This window comes from Brachyhypopomus gauderio, unplaced genomic scaffold, assembly GCF_052324685.1.
Source record: "Brachyhypopomus gauderio isolate BG-103 unplaced genomic scaffold, BGAUD_0.2 sc34, whole genome shotgun sequence".
Taxonomy (NCBI): domain Eukaryota; kingdom Metazoa; phylum Chordata; class Actinopteri; order Gymnotiformes; family Hypopomidae; genus Brachyhypopomus; species Brachyhypopomus gauderio.
In genome coordinates, this window is record NW_027506866.1 from 1,927,387 (window position 1) to 1,948,649 (window position 21,263).

A 21,263-nucleotide genomic window follows, 5' to 3' on the forward strand; every position below is an offset into this window, starting at 1 on the left:
ATATGCGGTTGGTGGGAACTACTTTTTCTTCCGCCTGGGTCAGTGCATAATGCGTAAGTACTGCGGCACGCTCACACACACACACACAGACGCTCACTCAGTGTACTAGGGCGCTGTACGTACGCTATGGCCGAACGCAAGAGAAGTCATGTGTGGAGCTATTTCAGCCCCACAAAGAGCCAAGATGCTGTTTGTGATTTGTGTAAAAAAAAAAACTATAAGGAGTTGTGGCAACACAAGAAATCTTGTTAAACACCTTAGGGTAAACCCAAAGGTCCAATATGAGGCTTTCATGCTTAGGCGGACAAAATAGGAGAGCACTGTGTCAGGTGGTGCTAAAGGTTAAAAAAAATCGGTTGCAGGTCACTAGGAGCCCTTCATCCCTTCAATCGCATGCCATTACCATACGATTCCTTTCCAAGGGAGCGCAACATCTAGTGCTTCCTAACAACACGTTTAACTTTGGCCATTTGTACAATATATATACCACTATGAATTCATATATGTCTCGATGACGGTATGCCAAAAAATATATTAACCTAAATATATTTAGGAAACAGAATAGTTCTATATTACATATATTTTAGTTCTACATGAACTGTTCAAACGTTATTTTATTTTTTCCCTGTGCAAAATAAGATTTCGCTACCAGAATGCGTTACTATTTTGCATATTGAGGCTACTAAACCAATCAGCTTGAAGTCGCCATATTACGCCCTCTGACGTTTCTAGAAAGTAAACAGGAAACTAACGAGCTAACTGTGATGCCCGCTGTTCGTTTACAGAGGGCCACGCAGTTATAATTCAGCTCAGTACCAGTTTCAAATGACAGCTAAATTGACTAATCATATCTTCCGTCTTAATGGGCGAGCTTAACTGTAGCCCGCTGTGGCGACGCTAGCTGTCGTTAGCGTACCACCGTTAGATAGTTTCCACTCGCGTTGTTTACATATTCCGCTCCCGAGGAACACGGAGCTGTGAACCTTATTTTGTTGGTACCTTATTTTTGCTTATCTAGTACATATGTTATTGGTTTATTGCGTTTTTAAAGCTGTAATGTCGTCTCAATTTTTATTCTTTATTATTTTTTAATGGCTTAGGTGCACGCACCACTTCGTCGTTTGGTGTAAGGATGGTACCATATTTCCGGTTGGTATGCGGAAGTGCAGATGTTTATGGCCGAGTCTATGAAATTCACAAGGTGCCTCTTGGAGTTACCGAAGTTTACCGTCAACGATGTGCGTCGTATTGTCAGAGCATCAAGTACAACGCCACAGAGTACACTTGAAAAGGGTTTCAAGTTCTACGTTTCATCCTACCTCTGCAATTTTGAAGGTAAGTGGCTGACGCTAGTTAGCTAGCTAGCCTGAGGTGGCAGTCTAATGAAGTGATGTTGTTTTTAGTAACGAACCGACCTGTCCTAGTACTAGAAATGCCTTTTAAAAACATGTTTGTATTTCTGATGGAAGTATCAGGCAAAAGTAAGGCTAACGAGATAACAGTGAGGGCTCACTGCTACAGATCTATGAAGAAAACAGATAGCTACGCCACACCAGCTGAGAGTAGGACTGGTTAAAATGACACGAGTTCTGTTCAGTGTCACGTTCAAAGTTCTGTTGAACAAGTTCAAAAGTTAGTTCAACACAAGTTCAATCTTTTATCCTTGCTCTTACTTCACGTAAGCTGTGATAGCCATAGGCATTGGTTTTCAAAGCTTACAATGGTAGCCAAATGCAGAGTAGCTGAGTGGGAATCATTAGCAGTCTGTTTTGCCTATAGTAAACAAATGGGAGTTTATTTTACAGTTCGAGCTATTGTTATCTACCTCTATGACTCAAAAGCAGAATATAGTCCACCTCAGCTATTCTTCAAACTGCATTTTCTAAAATCTGTCAATCTGTCTTTCATGTTAACATATGGCTTCAACACTTACACCTATTAACATATTCTGATAACACTCTTCAAGAAGCAGTTGAAGTAAAACCTGCACTGTTCTGTTGTTGGTGGTGGAAACAACAAAATAATATAAATATAAGTAGGCCTGTTTCACTCCTATGTGTAAGCATTTCATCTGGAGTGAAAATGAAGTTTAAATCTAAAATATATTTTATAGTTTATAGTTGCTCAGTGAACTAGTAGATTGAACCATGCACAACACTGTAGAATAGAACGACAGTATAGCCAAGTGTTTTAAGAGTGATGCAAAACAGCACAAACGTTACATGAGACAATAGACAAGTGACATTCACCACTAACAACATGATGGGACAGAAATTGCGCCTATTGACATTGCTCAAGTCTTCTTTTCAAGATATTACATTTTGCCTCTTGTGTATTTCAGATGACATTACGTGATTCAATGCCAGTTGTGCTCATTAACAGCAACTGCTCTTGTGTTGCTGGTTGCGGAATCTGCAACCACTTGGTTGCATTGCTTTTCCAGACTGCTCATTATTCTGAATCTGGCATGTCTGTCGTGCCTCCTGTCCTTTCATGCACACAGACAGAACAGAAGTGGCATAAACCACCAACAATGGTTTGTCTTATTTCATTATTTAATGTTAGTTAATGTATCACAGTCACTTTACTAACACCATCTTTTAAATTAATAGGGGGTGAAGCCTGGATCCGTGGTGGATGCCATGGTTGTCCTAAAGCCAAAACCAGGTGCTACTACAGCCAGTGGAGTTAGGTATGTAGTACCAAATTTAATAGGCAGATTACAGTGTGTGGTAAAAAAAATAAATGCTTTTGATCATCTGATAAGACCCTGTTCTCTTCAAAATTTAATTTAGCCTCGTTGTACTTCAGATGACATGTGATATGTGATTCACAATCAGTTGTGCTGGTGAACAGATTACAATGTGTAAAAATAAATGTTATTCACTCTTCTTTTAGTACAGTTTTCAAGGGCTACAGCGGTGAGCTCCCACACCGGGCCACCCTCAATCCTGGACCAGTCTACGCTGGAATGAAAGCAGATTCTCTTCCACTCATCTGCACAATGAACATCTCGCCTGACAAGCCACTTGTGGACTCCATCTTTGGGAAGGTACAAGTTGGCAGTGTATTGTCCTATCAACAACCACCACCTCCATCTGACAGTGTTGTCATACATGAGGATGCACCCCCATTCCCGAGTCTGCCACTAGAATGTTACCATCTAAGCCCACCTGAATATTCATTTGTGCCAACACACCAAGAACAGCTACACCTAAGCTCACTTTCTGTGACCTTGTCACAGTCACACCTTATTGAGGAGGCAACAAGATCCCAAAGTGCTACACCTGAGTGGCATTCACTTAGGAGAGAAAGAGTGACTGCCTCACATTTCAGAGAGGTGAGCCACGTTAGAGGTCCAGGTGCTGCAGAAAGCCTGGCAGAAAGGATAATCCGAGGGACACGACAAACAGCACACATGAAGAGGGGACTTGAAATGGAAACGGGGGCCTTAAAGGACTATGCAGTTCTGAAAAACTTGAACTTGACCAAGTGTGGGCTAGTGATTCATCCAGATGCATCTTGGCTGGGTGCATCACCTGATGGACTTGTATATGACCCACTTGAGCGTCCATCATTTGGGCTTGTTGAAATTAAGTGCCCAAATGCACAAAGCTATGTAGACTGCAAATTCCTCAAAGTGGCACAAGGCCTACACAGATTGAAGGAGAGCCATTGTTATTATTGGCAAATCCAGGGCCAGTTATTGATTACTGGTATGCAGTGGTGTGATTTAGTTATCTGTGCCCATGATGATATTTTTGTGCAGCGAGTTTACAGAGATAGCAGTGTATTAGAAGAGGTGAAAAGGAGGTGTGACATGTTTTTCTTTAACACTTACATGCCAAAATACCTCTCTATGCCCAAGCAATAGAAAATCATAATGAACTCATGAACTAAAACAATTAAAACAATTTCAAATTATTCTGTCAATTGTATTACTATTGTATTCATTTCATTTTTACAAATACAGTAAAAGTTAAGAAATACATAATTTTGTATTGTGTTGTCAATTTTACATATAAAAGTGAAAGCATTTTATACTATTTATCATATTGCACTGTACCTTAACATTGCAGCCAATATTTACAGACTAGCATGACCTAAAGCAGGGGTCGGCAAGCTTTTTGACTCGGAGCCACAAAAGCAAAATAATTGGAAATTTATTTCAGTGACGATGACATGTCACTCAAGCGAACCGAAACTAAATACTGGACATTTGTGAAATTCCACCCGAACATTTTTTAAGTCTCAAAAATATTATACGTTAATTAAATACTCATTAATTCTATTCAAAAGCTGAGCTGCACGAGGCTCTGGAGCCGCGGGTTGCCGACCCCTGACCTTAAAGGGATCATTTTAAGGTTAGAGAAAATATAAAATAATAATAAATCACCATCATTCACATTACATCATCTGTCTAATTCTGGATTGAGATTAGCCATTGTTTGCCCAGGCTTTTACCAAGGGGCCATTTTGATAATTCACCAAAAGACAGGCAACAGTAAAGAATTTGGTTTATGCTCCCTGTGATTGAAAGGGGGATCACTGTGCTGAATATTTTATGTTCTTTTACTCTGCGAATCACACGCTCAACATGGACTCTCAGTCTTGCAATGGACTGTGACGTTCTGATCTCTGACCTAGACAGTTGAGCTCTCTTTGACAGAAACGTGGGTATGTGGACTTTGCATGGAATGCAGTCTTCAACAAGGAAACCCTTGTCCACCATGATGGCCATAGATGGGTCAAGGAGGGCCACAATGCCAGACTGCTTTAAGATCTCTTTATCACTGATAGCACCTTGATAAAGAGAAGACACAAAGGTCACTGCGCCATGAGGGGCTATCCCAATCAACCCTTTGAATGTACAGTGTGATTTATAAGTGGAAAACACTTCACTCTGGAGGAGAAGGGAATTTGGAGTTTGACATCTCAGTTCTGTGCAATCTAAAATTATTTGAGTGTCAGCGTAGTCCTGAAACACATCTGGGAGGTGAGTTTTCACAGTGTCCACATCTAACCAAATAGAAACAGCTCCCAATACAGTATAAAGCAAGTTGGCCCAGGTGTTAATAATACGACTAACAGTTGACCGATGTATTCTAAATCTGTGGGCCAAATCCTTTTGCATCAGTCCCAATGACAGGTAGTTCATGAAGAGAAAAAACTCATCAATTGGTTGAAGAACCTGGGGAAAAAATACATTATCCTATTGTCATATTACATTATGACTATCAAAACTTCTTTTGATGTAAAGATTAATTTGAAAATGATGACATAACATGCTTTGTATGGACAAGACGAAAACATTTACCGTTGCACTGGCAGAGTGAGGGACCTGATCAGTCTTCTCAACAGTCTGTGCTCTTGTAACCCGTATGATGTGGGTGGCTGGCTCTATTTGCTTCCAAAAGCCCATGAGGTGGGCATGGCTTGCAAATCTGTGGAATATAAAAGTTATATATAAAGTTATATAATGGCTAATTCATTCACAATGTATTTCAGACACCAGAGAAGGCCCATCCGTGTACTGTGTCCTGCCATATTTTTTATTTACCTGGTAAAGAATCGTATGTCATCATCAGAGGCAGAAAACCGCTCCAAACAGAACGTGCTGCTGACAGTTAAGTCTTCGATTTGTTTTCAGAGCCTTGGTATCTCCTCGCGTAGCTCTTCATTTTCATTGAGGGAGAGATCAAGAGCAGCAGGCTCATTACTGACGCAGTAGTCATGTTCATGACACGGTAAGGGGTCATCATCATCATGGTCAGTCTGCATCTCTGTTAGATCAGTGTTGGGTGGACGCTCTGTTCTTTCCCATACTCCAGGTCGTGGAGTTGGAATAGTATAGTTATTCCATTGAAATAGTACAGGAAAAGCTCCAGGTCGCAGTCGTTGTCGTCCAGTAGGATTGGGAGGTTCGAGCAGCGATAAAATATCGCAAACACACACGGGAAGTACTCGTGATAATAAAATGATCTCTCCTGATCTTAACCACCCATTGTTTCTGCAGTTCTGAGTCCTTTGGAAAGGTGTGGAAGCTCAGGTAGGAATTACACCTTGTCGATGCTGTGCACAATGGTACACAGCAGTGGTGGTTGGACCTGCTGTCTGTACGTTGTTGAAACGATACTTTTTTTTGTTTAACTGTCATGTTTAGGACACGTAAACGGACAGGAGATGAAGGAAACTTCCAAGTAAATAACGGTAAATATACTCGTTACAAGACTGGTGAGGTGAATAGCTAGCACAGTGTACGCTTTCAATGGCTACCGGATGTCAACAACCATCCTAAACTTTTAGCAGAAATTACGTCACTTAACAGCGTGCTCATATGCCATTGTCCCCTGATTGTCCTCATGTATTATTGTTTGTGTGTATTTGTAACTTTCCATATTCCCCAGTAATTGTTCTAGGTAAAGACACTCTTGAACAGTAGAAGCAAGTGCCATATACTCTGCTTCGCATGTGGAAAGTGCAACAGTAGGTTGCTTCTTCGTCTTCCATGAAATAAGTGCGCTGTTCTCACTTAGGCTCACACAGTATCCTGTTGTACTGCGGCGATCACTGGTATCAGCTGCCCAGTCTGCATCGCTGTAGGCTTGTATACCAAGATTCTCAGAGTTGTTTCTCCTAAAGGTTAAACCTTTGTTTGATGTACCTTTAAGGTATCGCAGGACATGTTTCACAGTGACCCATTGCTCCTGTGTAGGCTCAGCTAGGTACTGTGACAGCCTGCTCACCACAAAACTCAGATCAGGCCTAGTGCAGGTTGTCAGGTATATCAGACTGCCCACGGCCTCTCTGTACATTCTGATGTCTGTCATTTTAACTGCATCATCACTGTATTCAAGCTTTTGCTCACAAGGAGTTTCTCTTACCCTACATTCTGACATGTTAAAACGCTGTAGAGTTTTGTTCGTGTACTTTTCTTGTGACATCTTAATACACCCACCAGAAAAATCAAAATGTATACCAAGAAAATGCTTGAGTTGCCCCAAATCCTTCATCTTGAATTGCTGTGCAAGCATCCCTTTCACTCTTTTCAATTAATTTCCATCCCTTGCAGCGATGATTAGATCATAGAACCATACAATTATGATCACTTTCCCTTCTTTTGACTCTTGAGAATATACACAATGGTCAGCTTGGTTTTGTGTGAATCCATTTTCTGTTAAACAATTATGTAAAACCCTATTCCAATTTCGTCCAGACTGTTTGAGTCCATAAAGTGATTTCTCCAGCTTATATACTGTAAGAACGCCGTTTTCACATCCATCTGGTGGACCAGTAAATGTTCCTGTACTGCCTTTTGTAACACAACTCTTATTACTCGTTAGGTCTGCTGTTGGTGAAAACGTTTCCCCATAGTCTACTCCCATTTTCTGGCTGTAGCCCTTAGCGGTAAATCGAGCCTTGTATTGGTCATTCCCATCTACACCAGACTTGATTGCGTAAACCCACCTACCCCCCACGGGTTTCTTGCCCACTGCTAGTGTTGTCGGGGTGAAGGTTTTGTCTCATTTAGAGATTGGATTTCTTCATCCATTGCTTTTCTCCATTGTTTTGAATTGTCTGATTGCATTGCTTCATCATAAGTCTGTGGAATGCCACACACTGCTCTACAGCAGTAGTCTACTGTGATATGCATTCCATCACTATCCTCGTCTTCAGTTACGTAGTCACCTAGGTAATTTGGTGCCCTTCTATCTCTAGTTGGATACCGCCTACTCTCAGGATATAAAGTTACACAGGTCTAATAATTAGGAACAAACTAAAATACAAATTATTTATAATAAATACTTTTTATATATTATATTTTTTTATAATAAATTATTTTTGTTATCATTAAAAGTCAGTTTCCAGTCATTCAATTTCCCATGATGTAATTTATTGACATGAGACAGTACTCATGCATTTACTCACTACTTGAGTAGCTTTTTATCAAAGTGCTTTTTTACTTTTACTCAAGTAAATTTTTGGATGCATACTTTTACTTTTACTTGAGTAACATTTGGTTCAAGTAACAGTATTTTAACTTGAGTAAAATTGTTGAATACTCTACCCACCTCTGTCAGTGTGTGATGTTCATACATGCAGCCCTAATCCTGTAATTTGGCTTGTTGACGCAGCTCTAGTTAGTGATGCGCGGATCGATACTGAAATATCCATTCCATCGATACCAGGTCTTTATGTTGTAAAATCGATTTTCAAATCAAAATATCCATACTTTTGATATTTCAGTCATTTGAGGTAATGCAAAGCACTAACAGGAAAACTGTGGAAGTAACAAAAATATTGAGATCTTGTCTAAATGATATGCGGTTGGTGGGAACTACTTTTTCTTCCGCCTGGGTCAGTGCATAATGCGTAAGTACTGCGGCACGCTCACACACACACACACACAGACGCTCACTCAGTGTACTAGGGCGCTGTACGTACGCTATGGCGGAACGCAAGAGAAGTCATGTGTGGAGCTATTTCAGCCCCACAAAGAGCCAAGATGCTGTTTGTGATTTGTGTAAAAAAAAAACTATAAGGAGTTGTGGCAACACAAGAAATCTTGTTAAACACCTTAGGGTAAACCCAAAGGTCCAATATGAGGCTTTCATGCTTAGGCGGACAAAATAGGAGAGCACTGTGTCAGGTGGTGCTAAAGGTTAAAAAAAATCGGTTGCAGGTCACTAGGAGCTCTTCATCCCTTCAATCGCATGCCATTACCATACGATTCCTTTCCAAGGGAGCGCAACATCTAGTGCTTCCTAACAACACGTTTAACTTTGGCCATTTGTACAATATATATACCACTATAAATTCATATATGTCTCGATGACGGTATGCCAAAAAATATATTAACCTAAATATATTTAGGAAACAGAATAGTTCTATATTACATATATTTTAGTTCTACATGAACTGTTCAAACGTTATTTTATTTTTTCCCTGTGCAAAATAAGATTTCGCTACCAGAATGCGTTACTATTTTGCATATTGAGGCTACTAAACCAATCAGCTTGAAGTCGCCATATTACGCCCTCTGACGTTTCTAGAAAGTAAACAGGAAACTAACGAGCTAACTGTGATGCCCGCTGTTCGTTTACAGAGGGCCACGCAGTTATAATTCAGCTCAATACCAGTTTCAAATGACAGCTAAATTGACTAATCATATCTTCCGTCTTAATGGGCGAGCTTAACTGTAGCCCGCTGTGGCGACGCTAGCTGTCGTTAGCGTACCACCGTTAGATAGTTTCCACTCGCGTTGTTTACATATTCCGCTCCCGAGGAACACGGAGCTGTGAACCTTATTTTGTTGGTACCTTATTTTTGCTTATCTAGTACATATGTTATTGGTTTATTGCGTTTTTAAAGCTGTAATGTCGTCTCAATTTTTATTCTTTATTATTTTTTAATGGCTTAGGTGCACGCACCACTTCGTCGTTTGGTGTAAGGATGGTACCATATTTCCGGTTGGTATGCGGAAGTGCAGATGTTTATGGCCGAGTCTATGAAATTCACAAGGTGCCTGTTGGAGTTTCCGAAGTTTACCGTCAACGATGTGCGTCGTATTGTCAGAGCATCAAGTACAACGCCACAGAGTACACTTGAAAAGGGTTTCAAGTTCTACGTTTCATCCTACCTCTGCAATTTTGAAGGTAAGTGGCTGACGCTAGTTAGCTAGCTAGCCTGAGGTGGCAGTCTAATGAAGTGATGTTGTTTTTAGTAACGAACCGACCTGTCCTAGTACTAGAAATGCCTTTTAAAAACATGTTTGTATTTCTGATGGAAGTATCAGGCAAAAGTAAGGCTAACGAGATAACAGTGAGGGCTCACTGCTACAGATCTATGAAGAAAACAGATAGCTACGCCACACCAGCTGAGAGTAGGACTGGTTAAAATGACACGAGTTCTGTTCAGTGTCACGTTCAAAGTTCTGTTGAACAAGTTCAAAAGTTAGTTCAACACAAGTTCAATCTTTTATCCTTGCTCTTACTTCACGTAAGCTGTGATAGCCATAGGCATTGGTTTTCAAAGCTTACAATGGTAGCCAAATGCAGAGTAGCTGAGTGGGAATCATTAGCAGTCTGTTTTGCCTATAGTAAACAAATGGGAGTTTATTTTACAGTTCGAGCTATTGTTATCTACCTCTATGACTCAAAAGCAGAATATAGTCCACCTCAGCTATTCTTCAAACTGCATTTTCTAAAATCTGTCAATCTGTCTTTCAAATCTTTTATCTTCTTTATTAACATATGGCTTCAACACTTACACCTATTAACATATTCTGATAACACTCTTCAAGAAGCAGTTGAAGTAAAACCTGCACTGTTCTGTTGTTGGTGGTGGAAACAACAAAATAATATAAATATAAGTAGGCCTGTTTCACTCCTATGTGTAAGCATTTCATCTGGAGTGAAAATGAAGTTTAAATCTAAAATATATTTTATAGTTTATAGTTGCTCAGTGAACTAGTAGATTGAACCATGCACAACACTGTAGAATAGAAAGACAGTATAGCCAAGTGTTTTAGGAGTGATGCAAAACAACACAAACGTTACATGAGACAATAGACAAGTGACATTCACCACTAACAACATGATGGGACAGAAATTGCGCCTATTGACATTGCTCAAGTCTTCTTTTTAAGATATTACATTTTGCCTCTTGTGTATTTCAGATGACATTACGTGATTCAATGCCAGTTGTGCTCATTAACAGCAACTGCTCTTGTGTTGCTGGTTGCGGAATCTGCAACCACTTGGTTGCATTGCTTTTCCAGACTGCTCATTATTCTGAATCTGGCATGTCTGTCGTGCCTCCTGTCCTTTCATGCACACAGACAGAACAGAAGTGGCATAAACCACCAACAATGGTTTGTCTTATTTCATTATTTAATGTTAGTTAATGTATCACAGTCACTTTACTAACACCATCTTTTAAATTAATAGGGGGTGAAGCCTGGATCCGTGGTGGATGCCATGGTTGTCCTAAAGCCAAAACCAGGTGCTACTACAGCCAGTGGAGTTAGGTATGTAGTACCAAATTTAATAGGCAGATTACAGTGTGTGGTAAAAAAAATAAATGCTTTTGATCATCTGATAAGACCCTGTTCTCTTCAAAATTTAATTTAGCCTCGTTGTACTTCAGATGACATGTGATATGTGATTCACAATCAGTTGTGCTGGTGAACAGATTACAATGTGTAAAAATAAATGTTATTCACTCTTCTTTTAGTACAGTTTTCAAGGGCTACAGCGGTGAGCTCCCACACCGGGCCACCCTCAATCCTGGACCAGTCTACGCTGGAATGAAAGCAGATTCTCTTCCACTCATCTGCACAATGAACATCTCGCCTGACAAGCCACTTGTGGACTCCATCTTTGGGAAGGTACAAGTTGGCAGTGTATTGTCCTATCAACAACCACCACCTCCATCTGACAGTGTTGTCATACATGAGGATGCACCCCCATTCCCGAGTCTGCCACTAGAATGTTACCATCTAAGCCCACCTGAATATTCATTTGTGCCAACACACCAAGAACAGCTACACCTAAGCTCACTTTCTGTGACCTTGTCACAGTCACACCTTATTGAGGAGGCAACAAGATCCCAAAGTGCTACACCTGAGTGGCATTCACTTAGGAGAGAAAGAGTGACTGCCTCACATTTCAGAGAGGTGAGCCACGTTAGAGGTCCAGGTGCTGCAGAAAGCCTGGCAGAAAGGATAATCCGAGGGACACGACAAACAGCACACATGAAGAGGGGACTTGAAATGGAAACGGGGGCCTTAAAGGACTATGCAGTTCTGAAAAACTTGAACTTGACCAAGTGTGGGCTAGTGATTCATCCAGATGCATCTTGGCTGGGTGCATCACCTGATGGACTTGTATATGACCCACTTGAGCGTCCATCATTTGGGCTTGTTGAAATTAAGTGCCCAAATGCACAAAGCTATGTAGACTGCAAATTCCTCAAAGTGGCACAAGGCCTACACAGATTGAAGGAGAGCCATTGTTATTATTGGCAAATCCAGGGCCAGTTATTGATTACTGGTATGCAGTGGTGTGATTTAGTTATCTGTGCCCATGATGATATTTTTGTGCAGCGAGTTTACAGAGATAGCAGTGTATTAGAAGAGGTGAAAAGGAGGTGTGACATGTTTTTCTTTAACACTTACATGCCAAAATACCTCTCTATGCCCAAGCAATAGAAAATCATAATGAAGACATGAACTCATGAACAATTAAAACAATTTCAAATTATTCTGTCAATTGTATTACTATTGTATTCATTTCATTTTTAGAGAAGGCCCATCCGTGTACTGTGTCCTGCCATATTTTTTATTTACCTGGTAAAGAATCGTATGTCATCATCAGAGGCAGAAAACCGCTCCAAACAGAACTTGCTGCTGACAGTTAAGTCTTCGATTTGTTTTCGGAGCCTTGGTATCTCCTCGCGTAGCTCTTCATTTTCATTGAGGGAGAGATCAAGAGCAGCAGGCTCATTACTGACGCAGTAGTCATGTTCATGACACGGTATGGGGTCATCATCATCATGGTCAGTCTGCATCTCTGTTAGATCAGTGTTGGGTGGACGCTCTGTTCTTTCCCATACTCCAGGTCGTGGAGTTGGAATAGTATAGTTATTCCATTGAAATAGCACAGGAAAAGCTCCAGGTCGCAGTCGTCGTTGTCCAGTAGGATTGGGAGGTTCGAGCAGCGATAAAATGTTGCGAACACACTCTGGAAGTACTCGTGATAATAAAATGATCTCTCGTGATCTTAACCACCCATTGTTTCTGCAGTTCTGAGTCCTTTGGAAAGGTGTGGAAGCTCAGGTAGGAATTACACCTTGTCGATGCTGTGCGGAATGGCACACAGCAGTGGTGGTTGGATCTGCTGTCTGTATGTTGTTGAAACGATACTTTTTTTTGTTTAACTGTCATGTTTAGGACACGTAAACGGACAGGAGATGAAGGAAACTTCCAAGTAAATAACGGTAAATATGCTCGTTACAAGACTGGTGAAGTGAATAGCTAGCACAGTGTACGCTTTCAATGGCTACCGGATGTCAACAACCATCCTAACCTTTTAGCGGAAATTACGTCACTTAACAGCGTGCACATAGGCCATTGTCCCCTGATTGTCCTCATGTATTATTGTTTGTGTGTATTTGTAACTTTCCATATTCCCCAGTAATTGTTCTAGGTAAAGACACTCTTGAACAGTAGAAGCAAGTGCCATATACTCTGCTTCGCATGTGGAAAGTGCAACAGTAGGTTGCTTCTTCGTCTTCCATGAAATAAGTGCGCTGTTCTCACTTAGGTTCACACAGTATCCTGTTGTACTGCGGCGATCACTGGTATCAGCCACCCAGTCTGCATCGCTGTAGGCTTGTATACCAAGATTCTCAGTGTTGTTTCTCCTAAAGGTTAAACCTTTGTTTGATGTACCTTTAAGGTATCACAGGACATGTTTCACAGTGACCCATTGCTCCTGTGTAGGCTCAGCTAGGTACTGTGACAGCCTGCTCACCACAAAACTCAGATCAGGCCTAGTGCAGGTTGTCAGGTATATCAGACTGCCCACGGCCTCTCTGTACATTCTGATGTCTGTCATTTTAACTGCATCATCACTGTATTCAAGCTTTTGCTCACAAGGAGTTTGTGACACTTGGTTTTGTGTGAATCCATTTTCTGTTAAACAATTATGTAAAACCCTATTCCAATTTCGTCCAGACTGTTTGAGTCCATAAAGTGATTTCTCCAGCTTGTATACTACACCCTCTTTTTCTTGATAACCCTCTGGTGTATTTATGTAGACCTCATAGTCGATGGGGGCGTGTAAGAACGCCGTTTTCACATCCATCTGGTGGACCAGTAAATTTTCCTGTACTGCCTTTTGTAACACAACTCTTATACTCGTTAGGTCTGCTGTTGGTGAAAACGTTTCCCCATAGTCTACTCCCATTTTCTGGCTGTAGCCCTTAGCGGTAAATCGAGCCTTGTATTGGTCATTCCCATCTACACCAGACTTGATTGCGTAAACCCACCTACCCCCCACGGGTTTCTTGCCCACTGCTAGTGTTGTTGGGGTGAAGGTTTTGTTCTCATTCAGAGATTGGATTTCTTCATCCATTGCTTTTCTCCATTCTTTTGAATTGTCTGATTGCATTGCTTCATCATAAGTCTGTGGAATGCCACACACTGCTCTACAGCAGTAGTCTACTGTGATATGCATTCCATCACTATCCTCGTCTTCAGTTACGTAGTCACCTAGGTAATTTGGTGCCCTTCTATCTCTGGTTGGATTTTTTGTGCTCGAATGGCTGTTTCCTAATCTCCTTGCTGCTTATAGCCACTAACCGTTAGATGGCGCGATTTAAACAAAAACAGGAGCACAAATGTAGCAAGGCTGCCCCCTTGTGGCGCAAAAGAGAATTAAAATGTTCACCAACTGGGATTAAACAAACTAACAAATCCCGCTGCAAGTGTGCGGGACAGAACAAATACATTATTGCTTATGTCATGTTTATCAAAATGTGTTGTACGTATTGTCTGTTGAATTGTCTTACTCTCCAAAACATTTAGACCCAACACCTGGGTCATTAGATGCAAAAGTGCTGAACATGTCGTCATAATCTCTAAGGCATAATTTTACTTCTTTTTTTTTTTGTCGTTACATTTTGGTAATTTTTTCCTAACTTGATTAAATTATTCGCAGGTGAACATTCAGATACAGTAAAAAAGGGAATTTGTGAAGGTTTAGATCAACCAATGGTCTCAACTACAGGTCAGAGGTGCGTCTCATGAACCCTAACTGTAATTGGCAAACATTATTGCAGAGGCTAAACACTGCAGTATCACAAAGTCTCATAATGGAAACACAAGGCCATGTGCAGGGTGAACAGCCAAGAAGAGGAGTAAGACTGTGTGGTGTAAGGCTGAGGGGACAAAACAGTGAAATAAGGGCAACAATTGTGGACCATGTTGTACATGTAAGTCATGGTTTTACAATGGCTGAAGCTGGTCACTGGGTGCAGCTGAATATTGGAAGAACAACTGTGTCTGTGTTCAATTGTTCAAACATTTCATAGAGAAAATGTATGTAAATTCAGAAATGTGTATATTCTCTGGAGGCTGTATGTGCTCAGGTTGTTTTGAATGTGTAGAATAAGTTTCTTCTAATTTTGCAGTTTTTCCAGTCAGCTGTCTGTCTTTTCTGAATTTCAATCAGATTTGTTTTTGTCAACAAATTGCAGTGCAAACAATACAGTCAAACAATATTGCTGTACAAAATTGATTCCAGCCCAATTACTTTCTATCAGTCTCCCAAATACAGTCATGTGTAACTTTGTGTTCTGTGTAACTTTGTATTTTGTGTGTAAAATGTATTGTTTCATTTGATATACCACAGCATGTGCAGCATTCTTGAAATCAAAAGCTTAGCTAGTTTCCATCAGAATGTACTTACAGTCTGCACTGACTGTGACTTGTGACTGTAACGGGCCGCCCAATGGATGGGTTCCCTTTTGAGTCTTGGTCCTCCCGAGGTTTCTTCCTATTCCCCACCATCATAGGGAGTTTTTCCTCACCACTGTCGCCTTTGGCTTGCTCATTAGGGATATGGACCCATAGTATTGTTAACCATGTAAATCCTGTAAAGCTGCTTTGTGACAACATGTGTTGTGAAAAGCGTTATATAAATAAATTTGACTTTGACTTATAGTTGCACTGACAACATGACAACATAATTATTTTGACTGCCTTGTTCATAGGCAATGGCACACAGACTAGATACTCTGATGGCACTGACAAATTGACTGACCTAAATATTTGCTTTTGAAGCAAAAACAAAGAATTTTGAGTGAATTATGTGCTTTGCAACTGTTTTGAAAATCATGATGAAAGAAATGTACCAAATCGACTGAGAAAAACTGTAAATCAAATCTAGCTACCACCAACTCTCTATCTCCACAAATATGGACTTGTGCTAAAGGGCCGCCCAGTGGAGGATGGGTTCTCTTTTGAGTCTTGGTCCTCCCGAGGTTTCTTCCTAATCTCCACCATCATGTTTTTCCTCGCCACTGTTGCCTTTGGCTTGCTCATTAGGGATCTGGACCCATATGATTGTAAAGCTGCTTTGTGACAACATGTTTTGTAAAATGCGCTATATAAATAAATTTGACTTGACTATCTATCTCTATCTCTCTCTCTATCTATCTATCTCTCTATCTATCTATCTATCTATCTATCTATCTTTCTCTCCAGAGATGGGTAGAGGTTCACCAATCTGTCAATATTGCATCTAAATATTTTCTAAAAAGAAGTGCAAATATTTTAGCCAAGACTGTATACAGTTTTATATTATTAGTCAAAAACGTTCTAATCACTTACTTTAAGTCAATACAATGAATAAGATATTAACTGATTTTAAATAAGAACCCTGATTACAAAATGCAAAACAGAATGTACATTTCCTAGGACATATGTTATGAAGGTGCAGTTGGTGCAGTGAGATTGCTGTTTATCCATTTCTATTTTTATTGTGCTTTATTTCAGACCAACATGCTGTCACTAAGTGGAGGCCACACAATAAAGAGAACGATATGGTGGATCTCCAGCAAGGTCTTCACCCCAAACCTGGCAAAAAGCCTTAACTGGTGTGGCAGGGGACACAAGCGAGTATTAAAACAGACAGCCTGTGGACAGCTTGTTATTGGTGAGTATATTGGAACGACTTACATGTTACATTTTTAGCTTTAGCATGAAGCGCATAGCATTTACGGACTCTTATAGGTCATGTGGTTTTTAAAGTTTTACGGCAAAATGACTGGTAAATAACAACACCTTTGTATATTTTGGAAAATACTACTCCTCCTCCAATTACTTACTATGCTTGTAACCTAATACCTTAAGCCTAGCCTAATAACAGATACATTAGATGATTTATTTCTTACATGCAGTTTACTTAATGTATTCAGGGTAATATAACTGATAAATGTGTAGCCCTTATGCCTCTTTAACAAGAATAGTAATAATATTCTACATTTTGACACACAGCTGCCGCAGTGAAGAACCCAGCGCTACCCGCTCCCATGAAAGCAGAGGCTGAAAAATGCCTAAAAGACTACCTCCACCTGGCACCAGCAAGACGCTCATCTTTAATTTGTTAATTACACGTTTGTTGCATATTGTTGATTTTCTGTTAAATAAACATGTTAACTGAAAATCCCTTTCACTTAATTTTGTTTTGTGGTAATAATATTAATAATATTAATTAATTACATAAAATAATATAGCATAATTTTCCAGTGTATATTTCTGTTTGAGTCTTTAGGCTTCTTAGTGGCTCATACGATCGCGCTGCTTGTGTATTTCGTAGCTTTAACTTAGGGAGGAAGAAGAATATAAAATCTAGCTTTAATTGTAATTCAATCTGGTTTGATTTTAAATGCCACATTCACAGGGTTGCCAACTTTTGACGTTCGCTTGGAGTGAGATTTTAACCTGGAGCCGGTGGCGAGTGTATTTTGTTGAGCGGGGGGTGGCGAACGTAAAATGGACACAGATTCCGGTGGATGGCGCCAGAGCTAGCGAACTAGTAACGTATTGAATCATATATGTGGATCTGGGGTAAATAAACTGGATATTTTTTTTCTGTGTGAGATATCGGAAGTGTGGCGTGAGAGCGTGTGAAAACGGTCAAATGCGTGTGTCTCACGCTCAATGCGTGAGAGTTGGCAACCCTGCATTCAGGTACGTTCAGATGCTGCATTTTAGCTATAGGCCTACTGTACATATAAGTCTGGAATGCAGCGTATGAACGTCATTTTGGCATCCAAGCCTGCCGTTTAAAAGACGTACTACAGATGAGTAAACGCCGTATTAAATAGTCTAGGAGAGATCTCATAAGCGTCTCCGAGACGCAGGCGCGATCATGACGCAGCCAGGTAGGTCTGTAATGCAGCTGCTGGAGGTCTTTCACGATCCACCACAGACTATCAGAGACGTGTTGGCGATGAGCACGCGCTCTTAAATACGTATTCCAGACGAACTGTGTTACATCCAGCAGAGTCTCTGAGATGTACATGTGCTATCAGTTTATCCTTCTATACAACCCCCTTCACCAAGCGTTCGGCTGAAGAATTAAAAGCATAAAGGAGTTTGTAGTGGACAGACCCAATTTTAGAGTTCGTACGACTGCTTGAAATACTTGGAAATACTTTCATTTTAATGTTGCTTTTTCAGATTAAAAAAAAAGTGTTGGATATTGGCTAAAGCATTTGAAGATGCTTGAAATGAACTGTGTTTCGTTTCGCAACAAATAGCTATTTGACTGAATGGTTCGCTTATATAACGTTACAAATATATAAGTTACAAATACATAAGAAATGTATCAACCTCTTGTAATTCCAGCGGTAAACTCGAGAGTGCATTAAGACGTTAAGATTGTGTGCTTTGAAAATAAACTACCATTAAATAAAATATTGCTAGATTGTTAGGTAAGGTAGAGCTACTGGATTAAATCCTACCCAAACGAGCATATATCTTAACTACATATTAATACGCCAACGTGATCGTTTGGGGGGGGGGGGGGGGGGTGGTTAGGTAATAGCTAGCGAGCGAATTAGAGAAAAAGCAAAACTGTAGCTGGCTACCCAAACACGCACATTTAAAACAGTGCTGTTGTTTTGTGTATTGTTTTGAAATTAATCGACCTTATATTTGATCTTATATGCTAATAAAGCAGCGCTGCGTAGCGCGTTGTGGTGCCTGTTACCACGTCACAATCGTAGAATTCGAATTGAGCTTCCATGGAAACCGCTAGTTTACATTACGCGTTGTCATAGTGATGTGCAAACAGAACAACATTTACGGTCGACTACGAATGAATTCCGTGTCGTTTTCTTCTGCTTTTTATTCAAAAAGTTTGTTCTGAGGTTAGTTAACCCAGATAACTAAATAAGATATTCAGATTGGTTAAATCTCTACCACCTGGTCCATGGCGTACTTTGACTCCATGGCTACAAGCAGCAGTTTCCTCAGCATGGACGACTACCGTCTAGTGCAGCACGAGGTCCTCTGCTCTGCCTCCAACAGATACGAGGTGCTGGAGTTCCTTGGCCGCGGGACTTTTGGCCAGGTGGCCAAGTGCTGGAAGCGCGGCACCAGTCAATCTGTCGCCATCAAGATCCTGAAAAATCACCCTGCCTATGCCCGCCAGGGCCTGATCGAGGTGGGGAAATTATGGTAGATTTAAAAGAGGTTTTGAGAATCAATGTGTCAGGGCTGGCTCGGCTGCCACTCCCTCTACCACCAGGAGTTGCGGGACGTAATCAGCAATGATCCGTTTCAGCTGTCTGAAGTTTTGTTTATTGTTTTACCGTGCTCTCACGGCTTATATTGTTTCTCTTTTCACACGTCAAGTACCTCCCTGTACTCCCGCGTTACACAATTGTAGCCCTGATTGTGATGTTGCTTTGTTCCTGCTCTAATAAGATGTAATAGGCTGATATTGGCTAACACTGCAATTTGTAATCAGGGGCAGTGGCGGCTGGTCAATATGGGGCGCTGGGGCGCCGCCCCCTTAATATTGTTCCGATATTAAAATGAGTTCATTATAAACTGCGATAGTGAGGAAATTATTTAGTGACACTGTGTGTCTAATTGCCATGTTTGAATTTATTAAAAGTGTAAACACATAATTGTATTTAATTGGTTACATTGTGCACACTTCCTGTGTGCGGGGCACCGGTCTAATGAGAGTGCATGGAGAGGCATAAACTTTTGCCAAGCACTGATCTGAGGCTGCAGTTTAATTGGTCGGTTTCAGACACACCCACTCTTGTTGGACACACCCACTCTTGTTGGTAGTGTCAGTCAGCTGCGGTTCGTTAAAGCTGGTTTATACTTTCGCGAGTGATCGTAGGGCGAGACTCCGCCCACCTCGCGCGAACCTCCAACGTAAATCGGTTCATGTTGAATATCAGCAGGCTGGAGCAGCAGCTCATACAAAATGAGAGAAAATTCAGTTTTATCTTTACAAAATAATCTTCTCACAAAGCATTCACTTGAAGAACGTTAGGGCAAAATTCATGTTCAAATAAATAAAGGGCAATAAGACTGCTTTATTTGTTTTTAATTTGTTTACACCCCCCTCAATTATTTGTGCACCAGCCGCCACTGATCAGGGGTCATTTCCCTCTGGAAAAGAGCATCTGCCAAATATAGCAAAAGTAAATGTCTGAAGGGAGCCATGCAGTAACTGGGCTGATGCTATTGAAGTTACGTAGCATATTAGCCCTTGAATGCTGTGCCCACATAACTTAACGCCTGTCCCATCTTCCCCCATCTGCTCAGATGAGCATCCTGAGCCGTCTCAACAAGGAGAACGTAGACGAGTTCAACATTGTTCGCTCGTACGAGTGCTTCCAGCACAGGAACCACTTATGCCTGGTGTTTGAGATGCTGGGGCAGAGCCTGCAGGACTTCGTCAAGCACAGCCCGCTGCCGCTGAAGTGCATCCGGCCCATAGTGCAGCAGTTGGCCATGGCGCTCCTGAAGATGAAGAGTCTGGGCCTGATCCACACCGACCTCAAGCCTGACAACATCATGCTGGTGGACCCCGTCAGGCAGCCGTACCGGGTCAAGGTCATCGACTTCGGCTCCGCCACCCACGTCTCCAAGGCCGTGTGCTCCTCCTACCTGCAGACCAGATACTACCGGTGAGTGGCGCGGCCTAAGGCATATTGGAAACAGATGCATGGTTGTGGGAATCGCTTCCGCTCGAGTGTGCTTGAGAGGTGAACTGCCCGTTGTGGATGGCTATGGTGACACGGCTGCACATTAAGATTGTGATAAGCATTACGATGAACTGCAACGCGTTTGATTGCCATTTGATTTATAAATGATGTATTTTTAACTGGATCATGTAAGTGTTGTCATTTATCCAAACACCAAAGAATATCTTAATATCTTCAGTGCCTGAGAAGTTAAGATGCTCTCAGCACACATAAAAATATTTTTTTGGTTGGTTTTATGCTTCAGGCTTTGGTAATATCAGTACAGGGTACCCGCACTGCTCCATTGTAGTTACACCATGGCAGTGTTGTTCTGTATTTACGTAGTGGAGAACAGCACATCAGTATGTAGTGTCAGTGTGTCAGTGTAGTGTCAGTGTCAGGTTACACTACAGTAGTAGATGGGTAATGCACAGGCCAGTATTGTGCTACCAATTTACCAAAAGAATATTTCAGGTAGT

General features: G+C 41.0%; 2 long non-coding RNA genes across 2 annotated transcripts; both read left to right on the forward strand.

The window, feature by feature from the left end:
- The first annotated feature begins 775 nt into the window (after positions 1 to 775).
- LOC143485440 (uncharacterized) lies at positions 776 to 3,545 on the forward strand. The gene is made up of 3 exons (XR_013122886.1): positions 776 to 1,562; positions 2,342 to 2,692; positions 2,899 to 3,545. It is a non-coding gene; the product is annotated as an uncharacterized LOC143485440 (long non-coding RNA).
- A 5,524-nt stretch (positions 3,546 to 9,069) lies between these two features.
- Positions 9,070 to 11,882, forward strand: LOC143485438 (uncharacterized). Its single transcript, XR_013122884.1, has 3 exons — positions 9,070 to 9,883; positions 10,679 to 11,029; positions 11,236 to 11,882. It is a non-coding gene; the product is annotated as an uncharacterized LOC143485438 (long non-coding RNA).
- The last annotated feature ends 9,381 nt before the right edge of the window (positions 11,883 to 21,263 follow it).